This window comes from Serinus canaria, chromosome 6 (assembly GCF_022539315.1).
Source record: "Serinus canaria isolate serCan28SL12 chromosome 6, serCan2020, whole genome shotgun sequence".
NCBI lineage: Eukaryota > Metazoa > Chordata > Aves > Passeriformes > Fringillidae > Serinus > Serinus canaria.
This window is the reverse complement of record NC_066320.1, coordinates 30,027,710-30,050,749: the sequence shown is the minus strand read 5'-3', so window position 1 is coordinate 30,050,749 and position 23,040 is coordinate 30,027,710. Positions and strand designations below refer to the sequence as shown.

At 40.5% G+C, this 23,040-nt stretch overlaps 1 protein-coding gene across 1 annotated transcript in view; it reads left to right on the top strand.

Moving 5' to 3' along the window:
* The first annotated feature begins 1,559 nt into the window (after positions 1 to 1,559).
* The window catches only part of TIAL1 (TIA1 cytotoxic granule associated RNA binding protein like 1), a 256,506-nt gene continuing 235,025 nt past the window's right edge, over positions 1,560 to 23,040 (top strand). The window contains exon 1 of the mRNA XM_050976378.1: positions 1,560 to 1,565. The gene's annotated coding sequence lies outside the window, so the exon portion shown is untranslated. The remainder of the gene's footprint in view (positions 1,566 to 23,040) is intronic.

The following is a 23,040-nucleotide window of genomic DNA, read 5'->3' as shown; positions in this document are numbered from 1 at the left end:
TGCTGCAGGTTTCCAAACACTCACTGAGAGCATCTCACTTTAAACTGGGAAGCAATCCCTGAAGTGTTCTGGGCTGCCCTTTAAAAGCAGTGATGCAGCAGCCTTGTGACAGAGGAAAAACATGCAATTATCTATTAACTCCTCATTGCCACTTGGCAGCTGCAGAGGGAAAAACTTAAATAGTCAAGACAAAGCAAATGTATATAAAATATATGAGATGTATTATTATAATAATAAAATACATATTATTTCTCGTGAGAGATTTTAAAGGAAAAAACATTAGGTTTTCAGCAAGTATCAATAGTATTCAAAGAAGCAATGGAACCTAATGAATGTGCAATGCAGCTCTGTGTTGCCAGCCAAGAACTTGACAAGACAGAAACCATCAAAAGGAGAACAAGTGTTTTGAGGCACTGGACTGATGGGCCATCAGGGTGGAAATAATGAGTGTAATCCAAGAGCTGGAATTAACTGATAAAGAAAGAGTCCATGAAAACTTGTAGAAAAATACAAAGATGTTGGGAAACCACTAGAACAAGGGTAACTTTTAAAAGCCTTTTCTTCTTGTGCAATGAACCAGTGGCTAAACTAACTCCTTTGAAAGAATATTTTTTTCAAGTCATCTTAATCAGCAACTTTCCCAACTTCCTAAAAGCAGGAATGTCTCAATGCTGATAAATACAAATAATATGAGTGGCCTAATCCAATTGAGTTCATTGGCTTGACAGAGGAAAGAGAAATCACATTATCCAAGGGAAATATTTGTGGCAGCCCAGCTGCAGCCAGAGAGGAGTTATTAAAATAAAGCTTCTGAACAGGGGTCTAAAACTGAACCCAGAGCTAAAATCACTCTGCCACACATGTGTTCCCTCAGGGATATCAGTTTTACACTGACATTTACAATTTCATTCGCTTCACTGGCACAGATTTAGGTGGAAGAAGGTTTTCTTAGTGTTTGAATATAAAACACAGCACACTAGAAACACCTCTCTTAAATATTTCACTGCATCTATAAACACCTGAAAGTGTTAGAACCCTCCTGGTCATGAAGCAGGAGTGATTTAAACTTGACAGTGCAACCTGGTATTTCCTGTGTCCTGCCCAGCCCTTCTGGTGCCAAAGTGCAGCCTGAGTGGAGCCAACAAAGCCACTGTGGAACACTGAGGTATTTGGGTTGTGCTGCTCCCACACCAGTATAACACTGCTGGCATTCATGGAATTACTTCTGATTTCCTCTGGTAAAAGGACACAGAACTGTGTGGAATAGACAGCCTCCAAATTAGGACACAATCCTTTCAAATGAAGGGAAAGTCTCCCCACGCTCATTTTAGACTACACACTTTAGTGGCACCTTATAAATATTTATGAAGTTCATTAATGGGCATATAATATTTGAGCTTTAATTGTTTAAGGACATTAAAACTTAGTTTTAATAGAGGTCACAGAACCCCTGGATTCCTAGTGTACCAGCTCCAGACCTTTAAAACTTACTGGCAATGATGGGTTTTCCATCATGGGGTCAGAGGCGTTAGCAAATGTAATTTTCCAGACCCATCTAAAATATCACTAATTGTGTCTTGTGCATACAAAATGATCTGAGTTACCCAAGTCATGGCTGGTTTTACATAGGGCAAATCCTGGACTTTTATCTCCTATTCCTCAAATAAACTCCTCAAGTTGACAAAAGCAATTAAACTGGGACAGCTTGCAGTCATGTTGGAAAACTCTTGAAAATCTCAGATGAGGTTAATGTTCCATCCCAGGAATGGTTTCATTAAACACCCTAAGCCCTGGTCTCTTTTATTGTACACATTAGGGAACTTTGCCAGGTTCTAAACCAAAAGCCATTTTGCCATTTGTGGCATTTTACATTTACAGAACTCTACTCCTTGATTTAGCTGCATTTTCTGCTCTTGAAAGCCAGTGGATTCTCTTGAATTACTCCTGGGAAAATAGGATTGCTGTGGTTTATTTCTTCAGCTGGAGCAGGTGGAAGAATTTGTGATGCATTTGCTCTCTTTCATTTGTGCCACCAGTTAAAGGAAGACATTCTCTGGCCACTTTGGAAAGCTTTTACTGCAGCTGGCTTTAAAAGTTTTAGATGTGCTGCTGCTTCAAGGATGTAGTTCCCACAAGAGTAAAACAGTATATAGCTCTATCTACCTGTTGTTGTTGTTTTGCAGTGTAAATAGGGATGAAATTTAGCAAGCTCTTATTTCAATCAAGAGTTTCATAAAGAAACCCTCCCAAAGGGATTCCCTCATCTTTGAAAGAAACCAGCATGTTCATCACAGATATTCCAGCTGTTTCCCACTGCTCTGCAGCACTCTGCAGTAGTGGTAGCACACTCCTACTTCAACAGCCACATTTCAAAAATAATTTTGTACTGCAATTGCAAAGCAGAGCCTGCCCTTCTTTCTAAGGCAGATCCTTTCATGTTCTTAGTGGTATTTTCTACAGGAAAATTTCTTATTGAAATAAACTGTATCTTCTTAGAAGCTTTTAAGATCTGTGGGTCTTTAAATAAACCCATGAAAATCTGAAAATTTAAATCAGTGATAAGAGAGATGGTTGTAATTGAAATGCAGCTATGATAGAAGTAGAGCTGGCACTGAGATTTTGAATTCTGAAGGATGGCTATTAACACACTAATGTTAATTAGCCCATTACCAATTAAGTAATATACTGACGTTAATATAAAATTAGTAAACTAAACAGTGTCTGAATAAATGGAGGCGATGGAGAAAACTCATGATCAGCCAGAATAATGAAGAGTCTGGCAGGGACCAACTCTCTGGGGAAGGATGCCGTGGAATGAAATGCACTGATCAGCAAACTATGGATCAGAAAGGATCCCTGAAGATCATCTGCTCCAACCTTCCAGTAGAAATGGGGTTGTAGCAAAGAGCACCATGGCTTTGTCAATCCACATCTTAAAAATCTCCATGGATGGGAGACCCCACAGCATTCCTAGAAAATGTTGGTTTGGTACAGCAGCATCTCACTATGAAAAGGTTTTTCCAACGTGTCCATTCTGAACCTCCCAAATTGCAGTTCAGGGCTGCTCCCCTGTGCTGTTCAACCACCAAGAAGAGTTGGGCTCCACTGCCTTTGGCACTTCAGTCAAAGAGCTGAAGGTTGTCCTCAGCTCACAGAACCCCCTCTTCAGCTTCAGAGCCTGGGCTAGGTCCCTGAAAACAGCCCTTAGCCCTCCTTGTTTGCCAGCAGGGCCCGATTGATGCAAAGGCTTCCTCACCCTCCATGCAAAACATTCTTGGTTCATCTCCACAAGGTCCTCATTGTCCCAGTCCTCAGGACCCCTCTGAACTGCCTCCCTGCCTTTTGCAATTATTCCTCCTGCTTTAGAATCACAAACCCACAGGGAGTACACTGTGTTTTTCTGGCTGTGACTCCCCAAACATAGAGCAGCTCTTGGGTCTGCCCTCTGCACATCATTTCCCCCCTTCAGCGGTGCTGGGGGGATTGCCTTGCAGTCAGAATCCCAGTCACATCTGCCAGGATGATCACAGCTGAGTCAAGCTGCCCCCCTGTACCCAGCCTGTAGGCATAATAAATGCTGAGGCCAGGCAGTGACAGCACTGAGTGACAGTTTCAGAACATTTTGTTACATTTTTTTTTAGTACAAAAGGTAGATACTGCATAATTAAAAGTGAAGTTAAATTTGCAGGGAATTCTTTCCTTTTCTTCATATAATTAATCCAAGTGGTAACCAAACTTTAAAAATATAAGATCTGTTTTAGTGTTTTCTAGGTCAATCAATTTCATTTTCAGTTTAAAGCCTATGCTATAATTTAGAAACTGACAAAAGGAAGAGTCAAAACATAGATGTTTCTGTTTAGTTTAAAATATATTTCTTTCTTTTTTAAAGGAAAACTCTTATCCCCAGACTGGTGATTCCACTACTGGTACAAATGCAGTCCTGACCCAGAACTGAAAACCTATCAGGGCACACTTCAAGATTCTAGGAGATGTCTAAGACACTACAAAAGCCATTTGTAACCATCCTCCACTGTCTTGTTCCATCCTCTTCCTGTGAGTGTGACTTCTGAGAGTCTGAAAAAGACTGAGACAAGTCAATGGTGTAAAGGCAGATTGTCTCTCTTAGCTGTAACAACCTCCCTCTGTTTTTCACAGGTTTCCTGAATGCTTTTACTGATCCTGTGCAGATTTGTGCATTGGTGTCCATCTCACACACTGCACAAGGATCCCAGGGCAATTAACCTTTGGGAGGACACCAACAAGAAACCTCTGGGAGGAGAAATCCAGGTGAAAAAAGCAAAAGCAGTGACTGAGCTGAAGCACTGAGCTGCCAGACCCCAGATTTCACAGATAAGCAGATTTATTTCTCCACACAGCCAGGAATTGTTGTGCCACAGCAATTGTGCCTGTTTTGAAATAAGATAAATCCCCTCCCCCCTGCAGATGCCCTACAGCAGCTTTGCCTTCCAAACTGAAGGGCCAGTGTAATTCAGAGTGAAGTCTGGCTGACAGATAAGAAATAGAGCAGGACAGATATTGTCCTGAAAAGTAACAACCATGATTACTTTAAATGGAGCATTTAAAAAAAAAAATCTTCAGTCTTTACTATAATGGAGCTGCTTCAATAAAAATATTCAGGGGTTGTATTGAATTGAACTCTTAGGATTTGGCTGCATTTGGAAGCTTACCAAAATATCTAGTCAGGAACAATTACCAGGCTAGGCTCTCTAATTGAGATTTAAAATGTCTTTTTCCTATTTAGTGTAACCTATGCTGGAGCTATGCCAGAAGAGCTGTTTTGGAAGGATTCTGAGAGTAGATAAATCTTCATAATTATGAAAGAGCCACATAATGTAATATGCAAGGACCAGGCAAAGATCATCCATCTCAAAAAAGAAATCTCAAATTTCTCCTAGAGAGTCAAACATGAGTTGTGAGTTAAAAGAAAAACTGAGATATGGCATCTCACATATATCAGGCCTCTAAAAAAGTTCTTAAACCTATTAGTTATAACTACATTTACAAGGTTTCATTAATACTTGGTAAATGCCTTAAGATGACTGGGCTTTCACTTTGTCTGCCACTACATTAATTGAGTTTGGCTGCTAAAGTTTATGTCTTGCAATGTGTTAAATACCTTAAAATATGACTGTGTTTTATACTGAGAACACATCCATGGGACATTTATAGAACATTTTTCCACAGCTAAGGCAGTGTTGTGTCAGCAAAACAAAAATTAAGATAAAGTAGAGCCCATCCCTCAGTGTCTCCTGGAGACAGAAGAGCAGAGGCCAGTGCAGGAGAAGCAAGGACAGGACTCAGAAAATGATGCTAAATATCCAAAGAATGCCTAAATACTGGCAAAGCAACTGAGGGGAGCAGTTTTAGAGCATTTTAGTTCTGTATTACTGATATGGGCCTTCTGTTCATGCCTGAGGACACCAAGGGAAGTTCACCCAGAGGTTCTGCCATGGTTGGGGGCTGTGAATGTGTGAGAAGCAACAACAGCAGAATGGGAGAGCCAAACCACTGGAACAGTCCTCCAGACCAGAGAACCTAATGGGCACCCAGATGCTGTTTTAGGAAAGAATAAGGAAGGGTGAAGATCTGTAAATATTCTGAGTGCTCTGTCACTCTTGCTAATTTTATTAACATTTTAGTGGGTTTGGGGAGCTCTATAAAAGAGTGAAGAGGTGCAGCAGGGTTGTATCTGTGTGGTCACTCCATCAGCTTAGGGCAATAACCTGGGCCAAATTAACAAATTGTGTCCTCTCCAGTCCACATTACACACCTTTGTACACACAGCTGAGTCTGGTGCTTGCAGCAGACTGGTTGACCCAGCTTTACAAGGAGGTAACAAGCAGGAATCCTGGGTATAAATGTCCCTTTTTATGGATAATCACGGGGTCACTTAAGACTGAAGGAGTTTAGTGCATGAAGTCCATCTTGGACAGAGGAGTGACACTTACAAAGGCCAGAAAGTGCTGCCACTTCCTTCTAGCAGGCCTCAAAAAAACTCTGAAGTAAAAAGTGTCTCATTTCCTTATTTTTTTACACAGGTTTTCCTCTTCTCTTCAGGAAAACCAAGTCCTGATGAACAGCCAGAATGAGAAACAGAACCTTTCTAGAAACTGTGGGATTCATTTCCTGCAGCTGGGTCTGTGCTAAACATGACCAGCCCCAAAAGGCTGCCCCATCTGCAAACTGGGTGTGAGCAGCTCTGTTCATCCCAAAACACTTTGCATTACTGCACTGCTGCATCTCTAACACATCTCTAACTCCAGATAAGCCTTGGCTGCCTGTTTCTTTCTCTTTTTTTATTATTTTTCTTTTTTTTTTTTTGGTCATTCTGCAATGAAACTATGCAGGAACAGTCCCAACCATGCAAAGGAATTTTCTCAGCTAGCATAAATCAGGATTATTTCACAAAAGGCAATGAACTGAAGCTGGTTTATGTCTCCTACAGCTGTAGATCAAAACAGAATTAGCTTGAAACCTGCTGCATGGAGCTGTTTGGAATTATTTGTGAGGTGCCTAATCCCCAGAAGCTTATGTTCAGGCTATTAATCACAAGTACTTGTTATCCTGATCTGCTAATAGAGCTGCTGGGTAAAGGCTGCAGTCCTAGCACAGAGTTCTGCCTTGCCTTTTCATATTGTGTATTATTTTATTAGTTAGCTTCACAGCAAGAAAGTGGAGTGAAGCAAGCCCCACTTTAATGGGAGGATTATTATTTTATCAGCACAGAAAGTGTTGGGAATCCTGGGACCCACTGAGGGTCTGAGAAACCATTGCTTATATATCTGCAAATGTGGGACTGGAGATGTTTGACTGGTCACCACTTGTTTTGGCCACTCAAACATTCACTCAAGTTCAAACTTTTCAGCTTTCCCCTTTTTAAAGATCTAGATCATGTTGGGGAGGAGATCAGGAAATTCTGGTCATTTCTGGAGTTATTTCTGCTTATAAAATGCCAGATCAACACAAACCATAATGATGGTTATGGCAACTGAGGGAAAAATAATAGAAAGAACTAACTTTGCAGACTACATAGCTGACAGAACTTTACCCTTGAATTTCAGTGTCACCACAAGATTTTGTGAGAGTGCACTCACTGCCAGCACACACACCCTCCATGCTGGAAAAGGACATTTATTCTCTGGCTTGTGAAGACATTTCTGTATGAAGTCCAACCATCTTTCATCTTTCTCCCCCAGTGCTGGACTAGTTGGATTATTTGCAATTTCTTCCTTCCAAATGGGATGTTCCTTTCAAGTAACCTGGACTTGTATTTCTTTGCCTGTTTCATCTTTGGTTACAGGCCAACAAGAAATTTATTAGCCAATTTCCATCTCTTTTCCCAGGAACCTAAAAACATTTATTGAGGAAATAAACTGATGATCTAGTTCAGTCTTTTTCTTTCCAAAATTGCCTGCTCCTGGCTCTTCACAGCCACTTAGCACTTTATAAAACTTGTGCTACATCCCATTGTACACAAGTTACAGCACACTTTCCCAAATGATACTTCATCAGCTACTACAGAAAAGAAATAAAGTTCCATTTACTACAATTCTTCAATTTTTTTAATATCAACATTGATATCAAATAAAAAATGAGATGATTCTAGCCACTGACTTTTTGCAGCCTTATATAACATCCTTCTCTCTTTCCCATATTTCATCTATACTTGACCCATTTCTCTTCCACAGATCTGTTTCCAAATATTTTTCTTCCATCTAATTCAAACCAAATCACTGGTTTGGGCCTAATCATTCCTCCCTCAATGTCTTTAATAATGGATGGATTTCATTTGGTGTTTTAAGTTTCCTGTTTCAATATGCATTCCTAACAGTAATAAATAAGAGTAATAAAAGATTTCCTCTTTTTAATGCAAAGTCCTGCTCGAGGCTCCTGATTTCAGAATATTAGGATGGCAAATATCCAGAACTCCCCCTTCTCTACAAATAAACAGAAATTTCTAGAGCCTGAGGGTAGCCAAAGTGATACAATTTTGTTTATATAGTCTCAATTGCCCTTAAATCAACATCTTACATCTTATTTCTTCTTTGTTTTGAATCTCCTATTTGATCAACCACTTTCTTATTTTTGATGGGATACTGTAAATAGTTTCATGACATCAAATGAAGATGTGATTGATACTGCCAGCATGAGATGAATCATCACAGACTGAATTTCATGACTTTTTAGTAAAAAGAATCCATTTTCGCCCTATTCCCTCTACAAGCAAGACATAACAAGTTTAGTCAACTGTGTTAATATTATTATAATTTAGAAAAAAAGTCTGATTAAAAGAAAGCATGTGTCCTTGTTAGCAGGATGAATATTGAAAAAACCACAGTGCAGGTTGCAGGGCTCTCCCTCTATTTTGTGTGAGGACAGATCAGTGAGATGTTGAACTAAAACCTATTAGTTCATCTGTAGTTTATATTTTTTTCATTCCTCTATTTTATTTAATCTGGGATACATCAATATATTTATATAGATATGTATAAAAATCAGAATGAGCTGGGATCTTCCTTAATAGAAGTGATTTTGGGGTACTCAAATCTGATTGGAGTGAGTCTTTCATATTTTTTTCCAGGATATTTTCTGATTATTTCCTTCTCTCCGTCACTTATCATCTCTTTACCCATGTGTTCAATGCCATTAGAACCTCACAGAGCCTTGCTGAGCTGTTTGACCCCTGACACATCTGTATATGGACCAACAACCCAAACTAAAATGAGTCACAAAATACCCAAATCCTGTTTGTTTAAAAAATATTCTATTCTTCTCTCACAGCCTCCAGACTTGCCTATGGATTTGTTGATATATAGGAATGTTTCATATACACAACATTTTTTTTGGATGCTTGTGAAGGGGATTAACCAGAGGAGGCATTATTCTTAAGCAAACTCATTTAATGCAAGGTTAAATGTATTTGTTTCCATCTGCTCTGTTGGCAGAAAGGCTTTCTGGCAGCTAAGCCAGAAAAAGTCACAGAGCAATCACCATAAAATCTCACTGACACTAACAAGGGTGAGGAGTTTCACTGGGCTGAAAATATCCTGGTGCCTTTCACACAACACCATCTCACTGCTTCAGGAAAGAATCATGGGGTGGGTTTTGTTGGCTTTTGGGGTTTTTCCCCAAAAAAAATACTTTAATTGTTTTAATTTATTTGAGGAATGAAAAACATGCATCTGAGCAATCCTATTTGCAATATCCAACACTCAGTTTAAACTGCTTTTCAAGGATGGAGGTTTCCATTTTATGCATGCTAAGGGACACCATTAAAATCACAGGAGCTGCCTACATTCATGGGGAGATGTAGGAGTCCACCACAGAATATTTTTGGCTCATTTGCTGGTGATCAGCTCTGAGAACAAGTACAGTGTAACTGGAAAAGTTAAAAAAAAAGCAATTTCTTTATTCCCTGGTCTTCCCCATCCTGCCTGTCATGGAAGCTCATTGGCAGTGACTGTCACTCAGGCTGGGCTGTGCAGTCAGAGGGGACTCCACAAAAGGTCAAAGCCTTGACCTTGGCACCACAGACTGAGAGAATTAATAGGGAAAAATCCCTCTGCTGATCACTAATTAACTTGGAGTGATTGTTGTCTTCACCTCTCATCTGCACACAGCCAGTGTGCTCAATATTTAAATGCATTTTCCTGGAAATATAATTTATCTGCTGTTTGTGACACTAAGCTGGATCACATCCTAAAGGATCTGACAGCTGGGAACTCCAGAAATGCAGGGTGAGAGCTGTGAACCAGCCTGAGGAAGGCAAACCATGCTCTCTGCAGGGTTTGGCTGCTGAAATTCCTGTCAGAGCTTCCAGACTCCTGTCCTGAACACTGGCACAGGACTCACTGCTGCTTCTCATTTCTCAGCACATCAACAACAAGAATTGGGTTCTCTGCTGCTTTGCCTTGGGGCTCTGTTCCCTGGGGCATTCACAATTGCCTCAGAACTCTCAAAATTTTCCCTAATTTTTTTTCTCTTTTGTGTGAAAACCAAGAAAAATGAGATATTTCATGAATGATTCTTTTTAAAATTCTCTTTCCTGGGAAATCAGATGTTTCCCTTATTGCAAGCGAGTTTTTTGCAGGACAAAAAGAACTTTTAGGTAGCTCTAAGGATGGGGCTTTTTCACAGCAATATATCCCCACCTCTTGTGTAGTTTATTTTATTTGGTGTCTCTTTAGCCATAGCTCAGTTGAACTGGCTGTATTGTGCTATTCCCAATTGGTTTGTTGGCCAATAAACCCAATGTCCAACATCTTGGCATCTGACAGTGCTTATCAGTTTATGCTTGAATTTTACAACTGAAAAACTGAAATAAGTTACCTGAACAACTCACCCCACTATTTCAGTGCTAATGGCAAAAATGGACCAACAACTCATTTTTAAGGTGTTGAAGCTTCAAGAGCAAAAAATTCCTCTGGATTTGTGATTTCTTAGAGACCTTTCTAATATATACAGTGAAAAATTTCTGTAATCAAACTGAATGGCAGAATGTTAAATACTGTGCCATGTTTTGAAACTGTTTTCAAGTCTGTGCACCCATCCTGTCTTTTACAAAGTACATTTCTTCCCATATCCACCACAATTTCTGATATTAAAGCCATGTCCACAAGCCTCCATCTAGAAAGAACTGGAAAACAACCCAGTTCTGCTATTGACTTAAACTTTAAAGCTGGTTCTCTTTTGGCTATTTCTGAGTTTCTGTTTGATGTTGTTGTCTCATTCTTAGTTTTTATTTGATGTTATTGGGTTAGTTTGAGTGTGCTCTAAGTAAATTTTGCTGGGTGGCACAATCTGCCCTAGAAATATCAATAATGTAATAGCTGCAGTGAAAATCAGCACATTACTCTTGCAGTACTTATGAAGTAGAAACAAGGGATTTTTATGTTCTTTAGCTAAAGACAAGAGAAAAGCAGCCCTTTTATTTACAGGAATATACAAGAGAACAAACCATGTGCTGAGAAGTTCAGCTGTAGCAAGTGATGTGCACATATGAAAAAACCGGGGCAGGGTCACAAAGCGTTTCTGTGATTGAATGTATTCCCTTGAGAATTTTTTGGGCTTGTTTGGGGTTTTTTTTATTATTTTTGGGAGGGGTTTTTTTATTTGTTTTGGGGTTTGTTTGCTTGTTTTTGTTTGGTTGGGGTTTTTTGGGGGGGTTTATTTTGAGGTGGGATGGTTAATATTGGCATTAAATTGAAGCAGTGTTCAACCTAATGGGGTGCCTTTGCTTGGCTCTGTGCCCTCCCACAGCAGGAGATCAACCTCACTGCAATAAATATTTATCATTTCCAGTCAAACTGGGGAATTCCAGGGCTGTGCTGTGCAAAGCACTGCAGAGACAAGGAGAAACAGTCCCAGGTAGCACTGTAAACAAACAGGTAAAAAGTGGGAGCAGGAACTCTTTTAAAAGCATTTAAATGATTTCTCCAGGATCATGCAAAGATCCTGGATAAATCGTTAAGGAACTCTGCTGAGTAAGATGCAGGTTGTCCTACTCTCATTTTTGTCCTCTGACAACCACATGCTGCTTTTCCCAAGCCCACAATCTCTACCACATCACTCTGCTTGTTTACCAGGTTAACTTCACATCCTGTGTCACAAAAACTCCATTTCCTTTCTCCATAGCTGGGCACTGCTACACTTCAGAGCTGTAGGTGGACTGAGGGAGGTGAAAATAACTGCAGCAAATAGAAAGCTAAATTACTTCCAAGAAGAGGCCTGTCTGAAATTCTGAGGACATAATGGAGCCCCCCCTCAGATTGATGCCAACTGATGGTGTCACCACCCAGCATTTCAGATGTTGAAATTGGGTATAATTCCAGATCCTTTGAACTGAACAAAGAATTCACAGGTTTCTCTTTCATTCACCTTAGCTACCAGAAAGTCACAATTCCCTTGGCAATCTATTGCTGAGTTTCACTTTTCTTACACATAGAAAACCTTCCTAATCTTTATCACTGCTCAGATGTGGTGTAGAAACTATAAAAGAGTTTTCATTTCCCCTGTAGGATGTGAGAACCCAGAAATCTCAGAGCAAGAGATGAAGATGATGGCATCCCTAAGCTGCCAAGACAGTTTGCTTGCATCAGTCCCTCAAGTACTCTAACCTGGTATGTGGGTCAGAGGAACTAAATTTTTTACATCTCTCATTTGCACTGAAAATATTTATACTAGTAAATAATTAATTACATGAGACCCTCCTGGCAATATTCATTATTAAATTAGTTATTAAGTTATATTTTGTGTCTTGGGAGATAGTAAACAATTAACCAAGGGCAACCCAAATTTCAGTCTGAAGAACTTGGGGTTTTTAAGTCTCCACCAGAAGAGCTACAAGGTAACAGAACCCATCAAAATAACTTTGTTGGAGGGAGGTGTCTCCAGGTAGTCCCAACTTGGCTGCATATCCCACTGCTGCTGCTACCAACATTATCTCTGCTGTTCTACTCATTATCAGCTTTGTTATGCTAAACAATCACTTCATTTTGGTGATGCTGGCATAATTCTGGATTAATTAGCTCAGACTTAATGGCACCTCAGGGAAAAACAAACTGAGAACACACTGACTGAAAAGCATGATTGAGACTGGAGAGTTGCAGGAGTTTGCTAATAATTGTATGGATTGACTTCCACCATCACTGATGCTTTTACACTGAAAAAGCAATTTTCTGCCATTTCTTCTGACTTCTTGCGCCTGTCTTTCTGAGAGGAGGAGTTTGGAATTCATGGAATCCTTAAAAAATGAGATATTGTTGTGAGTTGCCCACATTTAGTTCAAAACTAAAAGGGTCTAGCTATGAATCTGAACCCAGACTACTTCTTCAGCTCTAGACACTGGTTCCAGTTTCTGTGCTCTGCACAGTTTGTTAGATGCCAACTTTTTCTAAGAATCAACCATTACAGAATCCACCTCTGAGCTGCTCCCAACAACTCCTAAGTGGCAAAACTTTTCTCAGTGAAAGAATTCCATCACATTTTGGAGCCAGTTAAAACTCAATGCACTCCCTTTGCCTGCCCACCTGCCTTCCTCTTCCCCCCCACACCTTTAAGTCAATGCTAATTCTTCAAGGCAAGCTTTCAAATAAGCAAAAGGAAAATATGAATACACCTGCTATGCATACACTGAGATTTTTCAGTGCTTTTTATTTCAGGGTTGGTTTGAGGTTTTTTTACCACAACAAAAACTAATTGCTCCCCAGCCCAATTGCCTGGAGCCTTCCACCTTGTGTTATCCAGTGGTTCAGCTGTCAGAAGGATTTAATCCCTAATCAGTCTCTGCAATCAGAAGGTGCAGCCTGCCAGACAAATCCTTGGGTTTGATTCACTGCATTTGGTGTTGCTGGATGTCTGCAGCAGGTGCAGCCATGGGGAGAGAACAAAGCTCCATCTGGGACACCCTCCTGCATTTCAGCTTCCTGAGCAGACCCCTCGTTCTGCTCTCCCAAATGGTGCTCCCACAGCTGCCCTAATTAGCAATGGGCTTGTTACTAACTTAGATTTCATATGATTTTAACTTTCCTGGACACCTAAACAAAGGCATTGTGTAACCCTCGACTTCCAGTCAAAGTAGAACTTTCTATTTGAAAAGCTCTTTAATTTCTGTTAATAATACAAAATACTTCATTATTAAGCTTAAAACTTCCTACTACCTTGCTAAAAATATTTTTATGCAGTCTTAAGGTCTATCTTAGGCAAGCCTCAAACTCAGGCTGTTGTTTCACATCCTGTCTTGCTGTACTATTGTAACTCTACTTTCAGACTTTACAGCTGTATCTAGGTCTAATTTCTCTGCTCTTTCTGTTTCTAAGGCCTGTTTTTCTCAGCTTTCTGAAAACCTTCTTACCTTTACTGCTTCCTACATCTAACTTTCCATTTGTGCTGCCCTTATATTTTCTGTTTTGGTCACTACCTGTCTGTGAACATCATCATATCCCCCCACACACATTCTACAGCATGGACTGGACTATTTCAGCATCCAGCTCTGGCCATTCTGGCTTGTCTGCCTTTATGAAGCTCTTAAGGAAGCATTTTTAATCAAGAATGTCCTTTACCCTGGCTCAAATATGAATTGGTGTTTCTTCTTCAAGTTCTTCCAATTCAACTGACCTATACCAATTAAGTTTCTCTCTCCTGATCCTGCAGCTTGCCCTTGAAGTTAATCCCTTAAACTTTCTTTGAACAGTAGAACATCTGAGTCCACAAAAGACTCTGAAGGCAAACATGGAGCTGAAACCAAAGAGTTTGCACAGCTCTGTGCCACATTTCCTTAGCTCTGACAGACTCATAAATGGATTTGGATAGACACATTATGAGGAGCATTCTTTGCAATGTAGTCATATGAAGGACTTAGATTTTATGTAAAACTTATTTAAACTAAAAAAAAAAATAAAAACCAAAAAGAAACCAACAAAAAAAAAATAGCACTGAATATGCAGAGAACCTGAGGAGATCCTGATGAGCCTCAGAAATCTAAATATTCTTTGCATCAGAGCTCTCAGAATTGCTGCTTCTCCAAGACCAGAGGCATCCATGAGGGGAGCGTGATTCTACAGGAAATTTATTGCTCCTTTCCCTTTGAATTGTTTAAATATAACCTACAGCCCTAATTCAGATGCAACTCACAGTCACCATGATGATGATGGACAAGTGTCAAGCTACTTTAAAAACTGAATCTGGTTTAGTTGCAATTAGTAGGGTCTCTATTCTCTTCCTAAATCAGCTTCAGTTTTGCATGCAGTGATTGCCTGTTATCAAAATTTGAGAGATAAATATCTATATATTAATATACATTCCCAATCCAGTGTGCCTACTCAAAATTCAGTGAGTCAGTCAGCAAAATTATATATTTTGTTTTGAATTATTTCTAGAAAAAAAAAAGGTGATTACTTCTTTGGAATAAAAACAACTTCAGGGACACCCATGATTTACTACACTGTGAGAAAAAAAGAGAGAAATATTGCATGAAATAAATAAAATTTTTTTCAAGGAAAACAGTTAAAAGTGCTTTAAAACCTAAAGGTTCCACTGCAATTTAATGTCTATTTGAAATTCATCGTAAACAACAGTGAAACTTCCACAAATTTTACTCAGTATCAGATACAAGTAGACAAGGACATGTAATTGCATTCACAGCTGACAGTCTGTGGGAATGAAAGGAACAAATCTTGTACCTCACCTCCCCTGAGACACTGAGAAAATAAAACACTTTTGTTCCCAGACTTCAGCATTAGTCATGAACTACTGGCCCATCCTAATGGATATCTGGCACTCTTTCTTCACAGGTGAAGTTCTTTTTTACAGAGAGAAAAACAGCATTTGCTGAAATTTCCATTATTTCTGCTCCTTGAACTTAGGACAAAAGAAATTAATTTAATATTTAATTTGAAATGAATTTAGTGCTTTCAGGTTGAGAGGAAAGAGATCCATAAGGCTGTGAGTGGAAATTCCTGGTGTTTGCTTGGGCTTTCTCACACCTCTGCTACAGCTTAATCTGAGCCTCTCTCCTTGAAGGTTTCTCTTCCTTAATAAGGATCCTTGACATCCAATCTGCTCTGTGGGGAGATTTGAATAACAGCCCTCAGGATGGGCACCCGTGGCCCCACTGAGCTGTGAAATGAATCAGACACAGGTAACAGCTTTTCTGTCAGCCTGGCATGAATCAAAACCTCCTCAGCCCCAGCTGCTGACAGACATAATTTATCCTTGAGAATTTGGAGGGAATTTAAGAATTGGCCTCAAGAGCCACAGCACAGCAACCAGAACTGTGGTGCCTCAAATATCAAATATTCCCATTTAGGATGCTGCTGCTGCAGGAAAGGGGGGAGAAGATGTTGGTGTTTAAATTTCTGGGAGGTGGGAAAATTTCCTTCCAAGTTGCCGCTTATTATAACAACTGCTGGCAAAAGGCAAGTGTCAGTCCAGATTGGAATGCCTGGGTGCCAAATGCTGTGATGATGGTTCCTGCAGCCTGATGGGCTGGGATTCACCCAGGCATGAGGAAATAGCAAACTGGCAGAGTTACAGGGAGTAGGCTCAAATCCACATGAACAGCAAAGCCTCCAGAACTTTTCCCCGCTGCTTAACCCTGTGCTTCCTTAATTTTAACCTTTAAGAAAAGCAGATCTGAAAGATTCCCCAAACCTTACTCCATAATGGCCTGGGGATAAATCATTTTCTTCTGGGTTGCCTCTCCTCCACCCATTTATTTCTTAAATCTTTGGGAGCCCCTGCAGCCTCTCTCCTGTGGCCGCAGGGGCTGTGCGGTGCCCGGCTGGGTGCCCCCGGCCCGGCCAAAGATGCCACACCAAGGGCCACTCCCGGATCCCCTCCGGAACCCTGGGCAGGGGTTACCGTCTGCGGCGGGGGTGGCACAGGCGAATCTCGGCTACGAGGTACTGAAGCAAAGGAAGGAGGAGGGACACCCCTATAGGTACCAAGGATCTTTTAATCTACCCCGGCGGTGCCAGGGACGGGGACCACAGGAAGGTCCTTGCGGGAGGCGCTGCTAAAGGGAGTGGGTGTGATAGGAGGAGACACAAAGTTTACCAATAGCAAGGACCCAGGGCGGAGCGTGGGTTACAGCTCAGCCACTGAGGATCACACAGGGGAGGGGAAAAACCCCAGGGGCAAATCATCCATCAAATTAAGGAGTGACTGACACAGAGAATTCTCGAGATGAGGGGGGTGATTACCATGACAGGCAGGGCAGCTCCAATAGGGAGAAACCATTGTGAAGGAAGTACATGGGGGGAACCGAGGGCAGAACCATTATTGCGTTACAAAAGGAATAACCGATCCTGAAAACACACAATGCTACAGCCCCATACTTTGAGTCACTAAGAGAAGAAGAATGGAATTATTTCAGAGAGAATAGAGAGCAAGGTGATAAAAAGGGTGGGCTGCATGGTGCATTTCTGGACCATGGAAGCATGTGAAATGAGTCACTGCTCATGGAACTGAGTGCTCATAAAGGGATGAGATACAATGAGAATGAGGAGGAGGAGGAAAAGCAGTTGAAAATGTTGGTGTGCTAACTGAAAAAAGCTGTTAAAAAGCCACTTTAAAGTCATTAACAATGACTACAAAAGCAGTAACACTGTGTAATGCTGTGACTCTGGAAAAAAATTTCCCTCACATCAGTACAGTCATTAAATGGTCATAATCCAGTAAGAAAATCAGCACCAGCAAAATTCCCAGAGGAACATAAAAATCACTGCCAGCTCACAGCAGGCAGGTTGCTCCTGGCAGAAGCAGAAATTGGATGCAGGGACTAGGAGGATTACAGCTTCACCTTTCAAAAAGTTCCTGGTGATCCCTTATATTTTCTCAATTTCTGAGTATTGAATGTTTGCTGCTGCTCTTTAATGATCTCCAGCACACACTGCTTTGGGGTGTTTGGGAAATTTCCAGAGCTCAGTTATATTTGCAATGCTACATTTACACAGCTCTGGGGGACTAAACTCAAGCATTAATGAGTTTTAATCTTTGCAACCTTCTCCTTCAGGAATTTGGACCGGTGTGTTTCATGCAAACTGTTCCTTGCTTAACCAGCTTCAGATGTTGCCTTCTTTTTTAATAAAAAGGGACTTCAGGAGCATCCACTGGAAGCCAAACTCTCCCCAGTTTTCTCTGGCTCTGCTGAGGAAGGAGCTGTCACACAGAGCCATTGGGTCAGGAATAATGAATAATTAATCTGGTGAATGCCAGCAGAAACCATCTGAAGAAAAAGTGGAACTTTTAGACTGAATTTCAATTTCTAGAACAATCTGTGGGGGAAAGCCAATTTGTTTTGGTTTTGTTTTACATAATTGACAACCGAGACTGGGCAAGTTCAAATATGGTGATTTGGCTCCAATTTTCTTAATAAAAAAGTCATTAATGGAGCCCAAGCCTGTGTCCCTCACCTCCCTATGCCTGGGCTGTGAGGCACAGCCATGTAAATACTCAAATCATGGTAAATTTGCTGGATCTGGAGAGACCCTAGAACACACTGAGCTGCTGGGAAATGCTTTGTACCTCCCTGGGTAAAAATCACTTTATTTTTCACTGGCATTGCCAGAAAAATTTTAAAACCTTGAAACTCAGCGCCAGCTGTGCAGGTCATTCCAGCTTTTAAAAGCCTCCAACACTTTTACAGGGCATCTCCTGTGTTATTAATTCCATCCATCTTTCAGATATTCATGGTTACAGTGCCTGGTTCTTTCCATGACACTTTTATAAATCCTGTTCTACACGAGAGATAAGGAGGCTGCAACTCAGCTGTGTGTTTATACAGAATAAAGATATTTAAGATCGTCTTTTTTTTTTTTTTTCCCTAAAGCTGATGAACCAGAAGAACCAAAGTGTTCAGGGCTTTTTTAAGGCTCCTGCATTGAACCCACACTCTCACAGGCAAGGAGGAAGTTTGCTCCAAGCCTAAAAATGGCTCAGCAAGGCCAGGGGGAGAAGAGGTCTGAGCTCAGTGAAACACCAATGCATGGATCAGGACAGGGAATGAGAAAGGGATGAGACACCACACTGGAATTTTTGTAGAATATGAAGGATATCAGACTTTTCCCTGGAATTTTTTGTGGAATATGAAGGATATCAGACACCCCCACAGCATTTTTGTGGAATATGAAGGATATCAGACGTTTCCCTGGAATTTTTTGTGGAATATGAAGGGTGTCAGACACCACACTGTCATTTTTGTGGAATATGAAGGCTATCAGACAACACACTGGCATTTCTGTGGAATAGGAAGGGGCTCAGACACCACAACACCATTTATGTGGAACATAAAGGATATCAGCCACCCCCCTGGCATTTTTGTGGAATATGGAGGATATCAGCCACCCCCCTGGCATTTTTGTGGAATATGGAGGATATCAGCCACCCCCCTGGCATTTTTGTGGAATATGGAGGATATCAGCCACCCCCCTGGCATTTTGGTGTCCCAGCCTGATCTGTCACCTTAGGGCGATGCAGCCCTGGGGACATGTCCCCAGTCCATTTCTCAGCTGTGCCAGGCTGAGTGGCTGTAATGTGCCTTGATCTTTCCAGTTCATTGATATTCAAAAACTTCAAGGATGACAGAATTTAGGTGATTTCCTTTGCACTTGTTCCGTGAGAGTCTGAGCAGAGCATCCCTCCTTCCATGCAGATCAAGTTATTTCCCTTAAACTTGAACACAGAAAAGCACACAGAGCACATGGAGCAGGCAAAAATGGAGCTTTGACACTTCTGCCTCTCAAACAGAATGATTTAAAACTTCCAAAACAGCCAGACTAAAGACATGGAAGCAGCAACTACAATTAATGCTAAGCTCCAACTATCAGTCACTTTCTGTCCTGACTTTACCTCCCTTGGGCATAAGTTTTAAAGTCCATTTCTCCAACAGAAAAAAATTCTAGAAAATAGGGGGACAAAAATGAAGTCTCAAATCCATCAAGGTGCTTAATGAGACTTTTTTTATGTTCTCTGACTCCCCCATGCTTACAATGAGCTGCCTAATAAAGCACCTGGGATCAGCTTCCAGGCACAATCTGTACTCAGATTTTATCCAGATTGATGTGTTTACTCAGCACACTCAACTAATTGGAACTTAACTTGCCTAATTTCTGCTTCAGAAACAAATCTGACTTCTTTCAAGGCATTTTAGAGCCTAGTAAAAGATTTGCACTGTTTTAGTCGGTTAAAAAGCACCTGCCCTAAGTAAATGATGTTCCTCTGTGGTGCATAATGAATGCAGTGTGTTCACTGCAATAAACCATCCAGGTCTATGAACTGAGTGCTGCTGAAATGAATTATTTTCTAATTTCAAATTCTTAAATCAAACTCTAGCCTGTCTCCAGATACAGGCTGTCTGATGGAGATTTCAGCATACATCAGGATATTTAAATATCAGAGCAAGCCCTGTTGCAACTGCCTTTCCATCTGTCCTGGTTTCTGCTGAAAGGTGGAATATTCATAAATCACAAACCAACTCAAAAACGTTTCTGAAACACACGCACTCTCCAAAGGGCATTTTCAAGATTTATCTAGAAATTCAGTGGCAAGACAAAGCAGGAATTTACTCAGTGTTTCCTAAGCACTGAGTTTTATTTCCCCTGGGGATTCTTGGGAATGCCTTCAGTGCTCCAAGCCTGGAACAACCCCAGGATATTCTGCATTTCCACCCTGCATGGGCAGTACTTTTTGCCAATAAAACACAGGCATAAATAATAACTAAGTAATAATTAAATAATAATGTAGGGACTCAAACTCCTAAAGTTATTTGGTCACTGGTGTGTCCCAGGTACAGCCCACCTATTGTCCAAATCCTACACTCTGCAGCAAATCTACTCTGCTAACAAAGGAATGTGTAAAGAAACAGCAGGAAAAGATGAGGTGAGGTTTTTAATCCCAAACTCCATTAGTGGTCCAAGGATAAGCATCAACATCTTCTCCTTAACCCCTGCTGCAGCTGGGCATCAGATGCTGAGCAATTCAGAAATGCTCCTCTACCCCACACCCATATTTCACTTTTTTAAACTGATAGAGAAGTGCATATAAGGCAGTATCTATGATTTTTATCCCAAAAGATTGTACTTTTTTTTTTTTAATTCCAAGGAATTTGACATGAGAATTTTCATTTTTCATCTGTAGCTTTGTAAAGCTGACATTCTGAAGATGTTTGCAAAATAGCTACTTGAAAGCCACTCAAAACTCACACTGTCAGATACTTTCTGACATTAATCTCATTTAAATGGGAAAAAAATCCATTTCAACTTCAAAAAAGTCGTTTCATGCAGGAAATATGCAGGGTTTGGGAATATTTTCTGCCTCACAAAGCCCAATCCTAAACTCCTGATGAAATATAGGGAGAGCTTGAGCCATTCTTCATTCTTTTTGGAGAGTTTCCCTCAAATGCACCCATTTAGAAGGTGAGTCACCAGCTAAACACCCTAGAAGAGCTAAATTTCCTTGTGATTTCTCTCACCTGCAAAAGCTGTGGCTGTTTTTAAATTTTTATATTTGTTTTATTGTTTTTATATTAATTTTTTTATTTTTATTTTTATATTTATACATTAATTATATATATATATATATATATTACTATTATATCTTTTATTCTGACTGGCCACCAATACCTGCTACTAAAACTCATCTCAGTGCCAAGATGTTTGGCAGCTTTTGGTGCTGTTTTTCCTTCAAGTTTTCAGTCATGGTGCAGCCAAATTTCAGAGCATTTGCTAAATTGAGCACTTGCTGCCTTCTCAGGCCCTCTCCCTGCTTATCTTCAGTAGTTTTCTACTGTGGTGCTGCAAATCTTCCGAGTTCTTTATTCCCAGAACAGCAAAACAGATATTGACAGAAATCTCTGCTGCAGACATTTGTGTTTTCCACTTTGCTAAATGCAAAAAAGCAGCATTTTAGCTCTGCAGAGCTCAAGTAGTGCTTTAGCTATTGATTTCTATCCAAAACACTCCCCTGGATTTCTCACCAGAGCCCAATCTTCCCAAACAACATATAATTACATGTTGCAGACAGCACCCCTCCAGTGTGGCTCCAAATCAAATCTGCTTGTGTGAGAAATCCCATACAAAATCCTATCTCTGTATTAAAAAAAAAAAAAAAAAAAGAAAAAGATAATTTCACACATAGCCATCTTTCCATCTTTTTCAAAGCATTCCCACATTGATTCAAACTGGTTGTATTTGCCCATTACTTTGAAAAATAAAAGTACATGGAGGGATGCAGCAAATGCCTTGGCCTGATTTGATTTCTTGTTTTAGACCAGAGAAACTCTGCAGAGTTCAGTGGAGCTGTTTTTAATGAATGTCACTATAGGAAGAAAGAAGTAGGCCAGGTACAGGTATGTTTTATTAAAGCCTCTGAGCTCCCAGGCACACAGCAGCATTAATAGCACTGTAAAATGATCTGTGAGATTCATTTACAGAAGAAATTTGAAGAAAATATATGGAAAATGTACTACCATTAATAGTCCACACACCAGAAACAATCATGATTTTCAAGCTGAAAAGTTAAGGATGTTTCAAGAGCTATTTTTTAGGGAATGGCATAATAACTTAATAAATAACCAAGAGAATATACACTACTATTTTACTTTTTATCCTCACTAAGTGTAATTATAAAACCAAACTACAAGAGGCCAGAAGAAACAGACATCAGGAAGTTGCTTAAAACCCTTAAACTTTCATAAACTGGATTTACACTGTTGGATAAAACTCAACACTGTTTAGGGGTAAAGGAAATTTAAAAAAATTAACTTGTTTAGGGGTCAAGGGTGCAGCTTTTAGCTGGATCATTAGAGAATGTCACGGCAGGGCAGATCTGAAATAAACTGGTAGATGTGCCTTGATGAGCAACTACAAGAGCACAGCAAAATGTGCTTTATCTGCTCCTTGCAGACTCTCTGCCTTTAAAAATACAACCCAAACTTCTCTCCAAGTGCAAAGTTATTGCAGCAGTTCAAGACAGAACTGAGAAGAGATGATAAAGATCACGTTGGCACTACAGGAGGGTAACAAACCCACAAACTGCAGGAACATTATTTTGACTGTTCTGCCACAAGTTCACTGGATTTCTGCCGTCAGAAAGAGTTGTAATGATTCCATTTCTGCTTTATCCTTGTCTCATTAAAGTGAACACTGAAAAGACTCACTGCCAAAACTCCTCTGGATCTTGGTCACTGTCTCTATTGTAGCTACCCCCTAAATGTACAAATTCATCATTTCTTTGCAGCAATAAATAACAGAATCATCACAGGATGGTTTGGGTTGGAAGGGACCTTAAATCCCACCCAGTGCCACCCCTGCCATGGCAGGGACACCTTCCAGTGTCCCAGGCTGCTCCAAGCCCTGTCCAGCCTGGCCTTGGGCACTCCAGGGATCCAGGGGCAGGCACAGCTGCCCTCCCCACCCTCCCAAGAAACAATTCCTTCCCAATTTCCCATCCAACCCTTCATGTCTATCACCCAGCTCAAGGTCCTTGTCATTTTCCAGGTACTTTCCATGCCTGCCCTGCAGG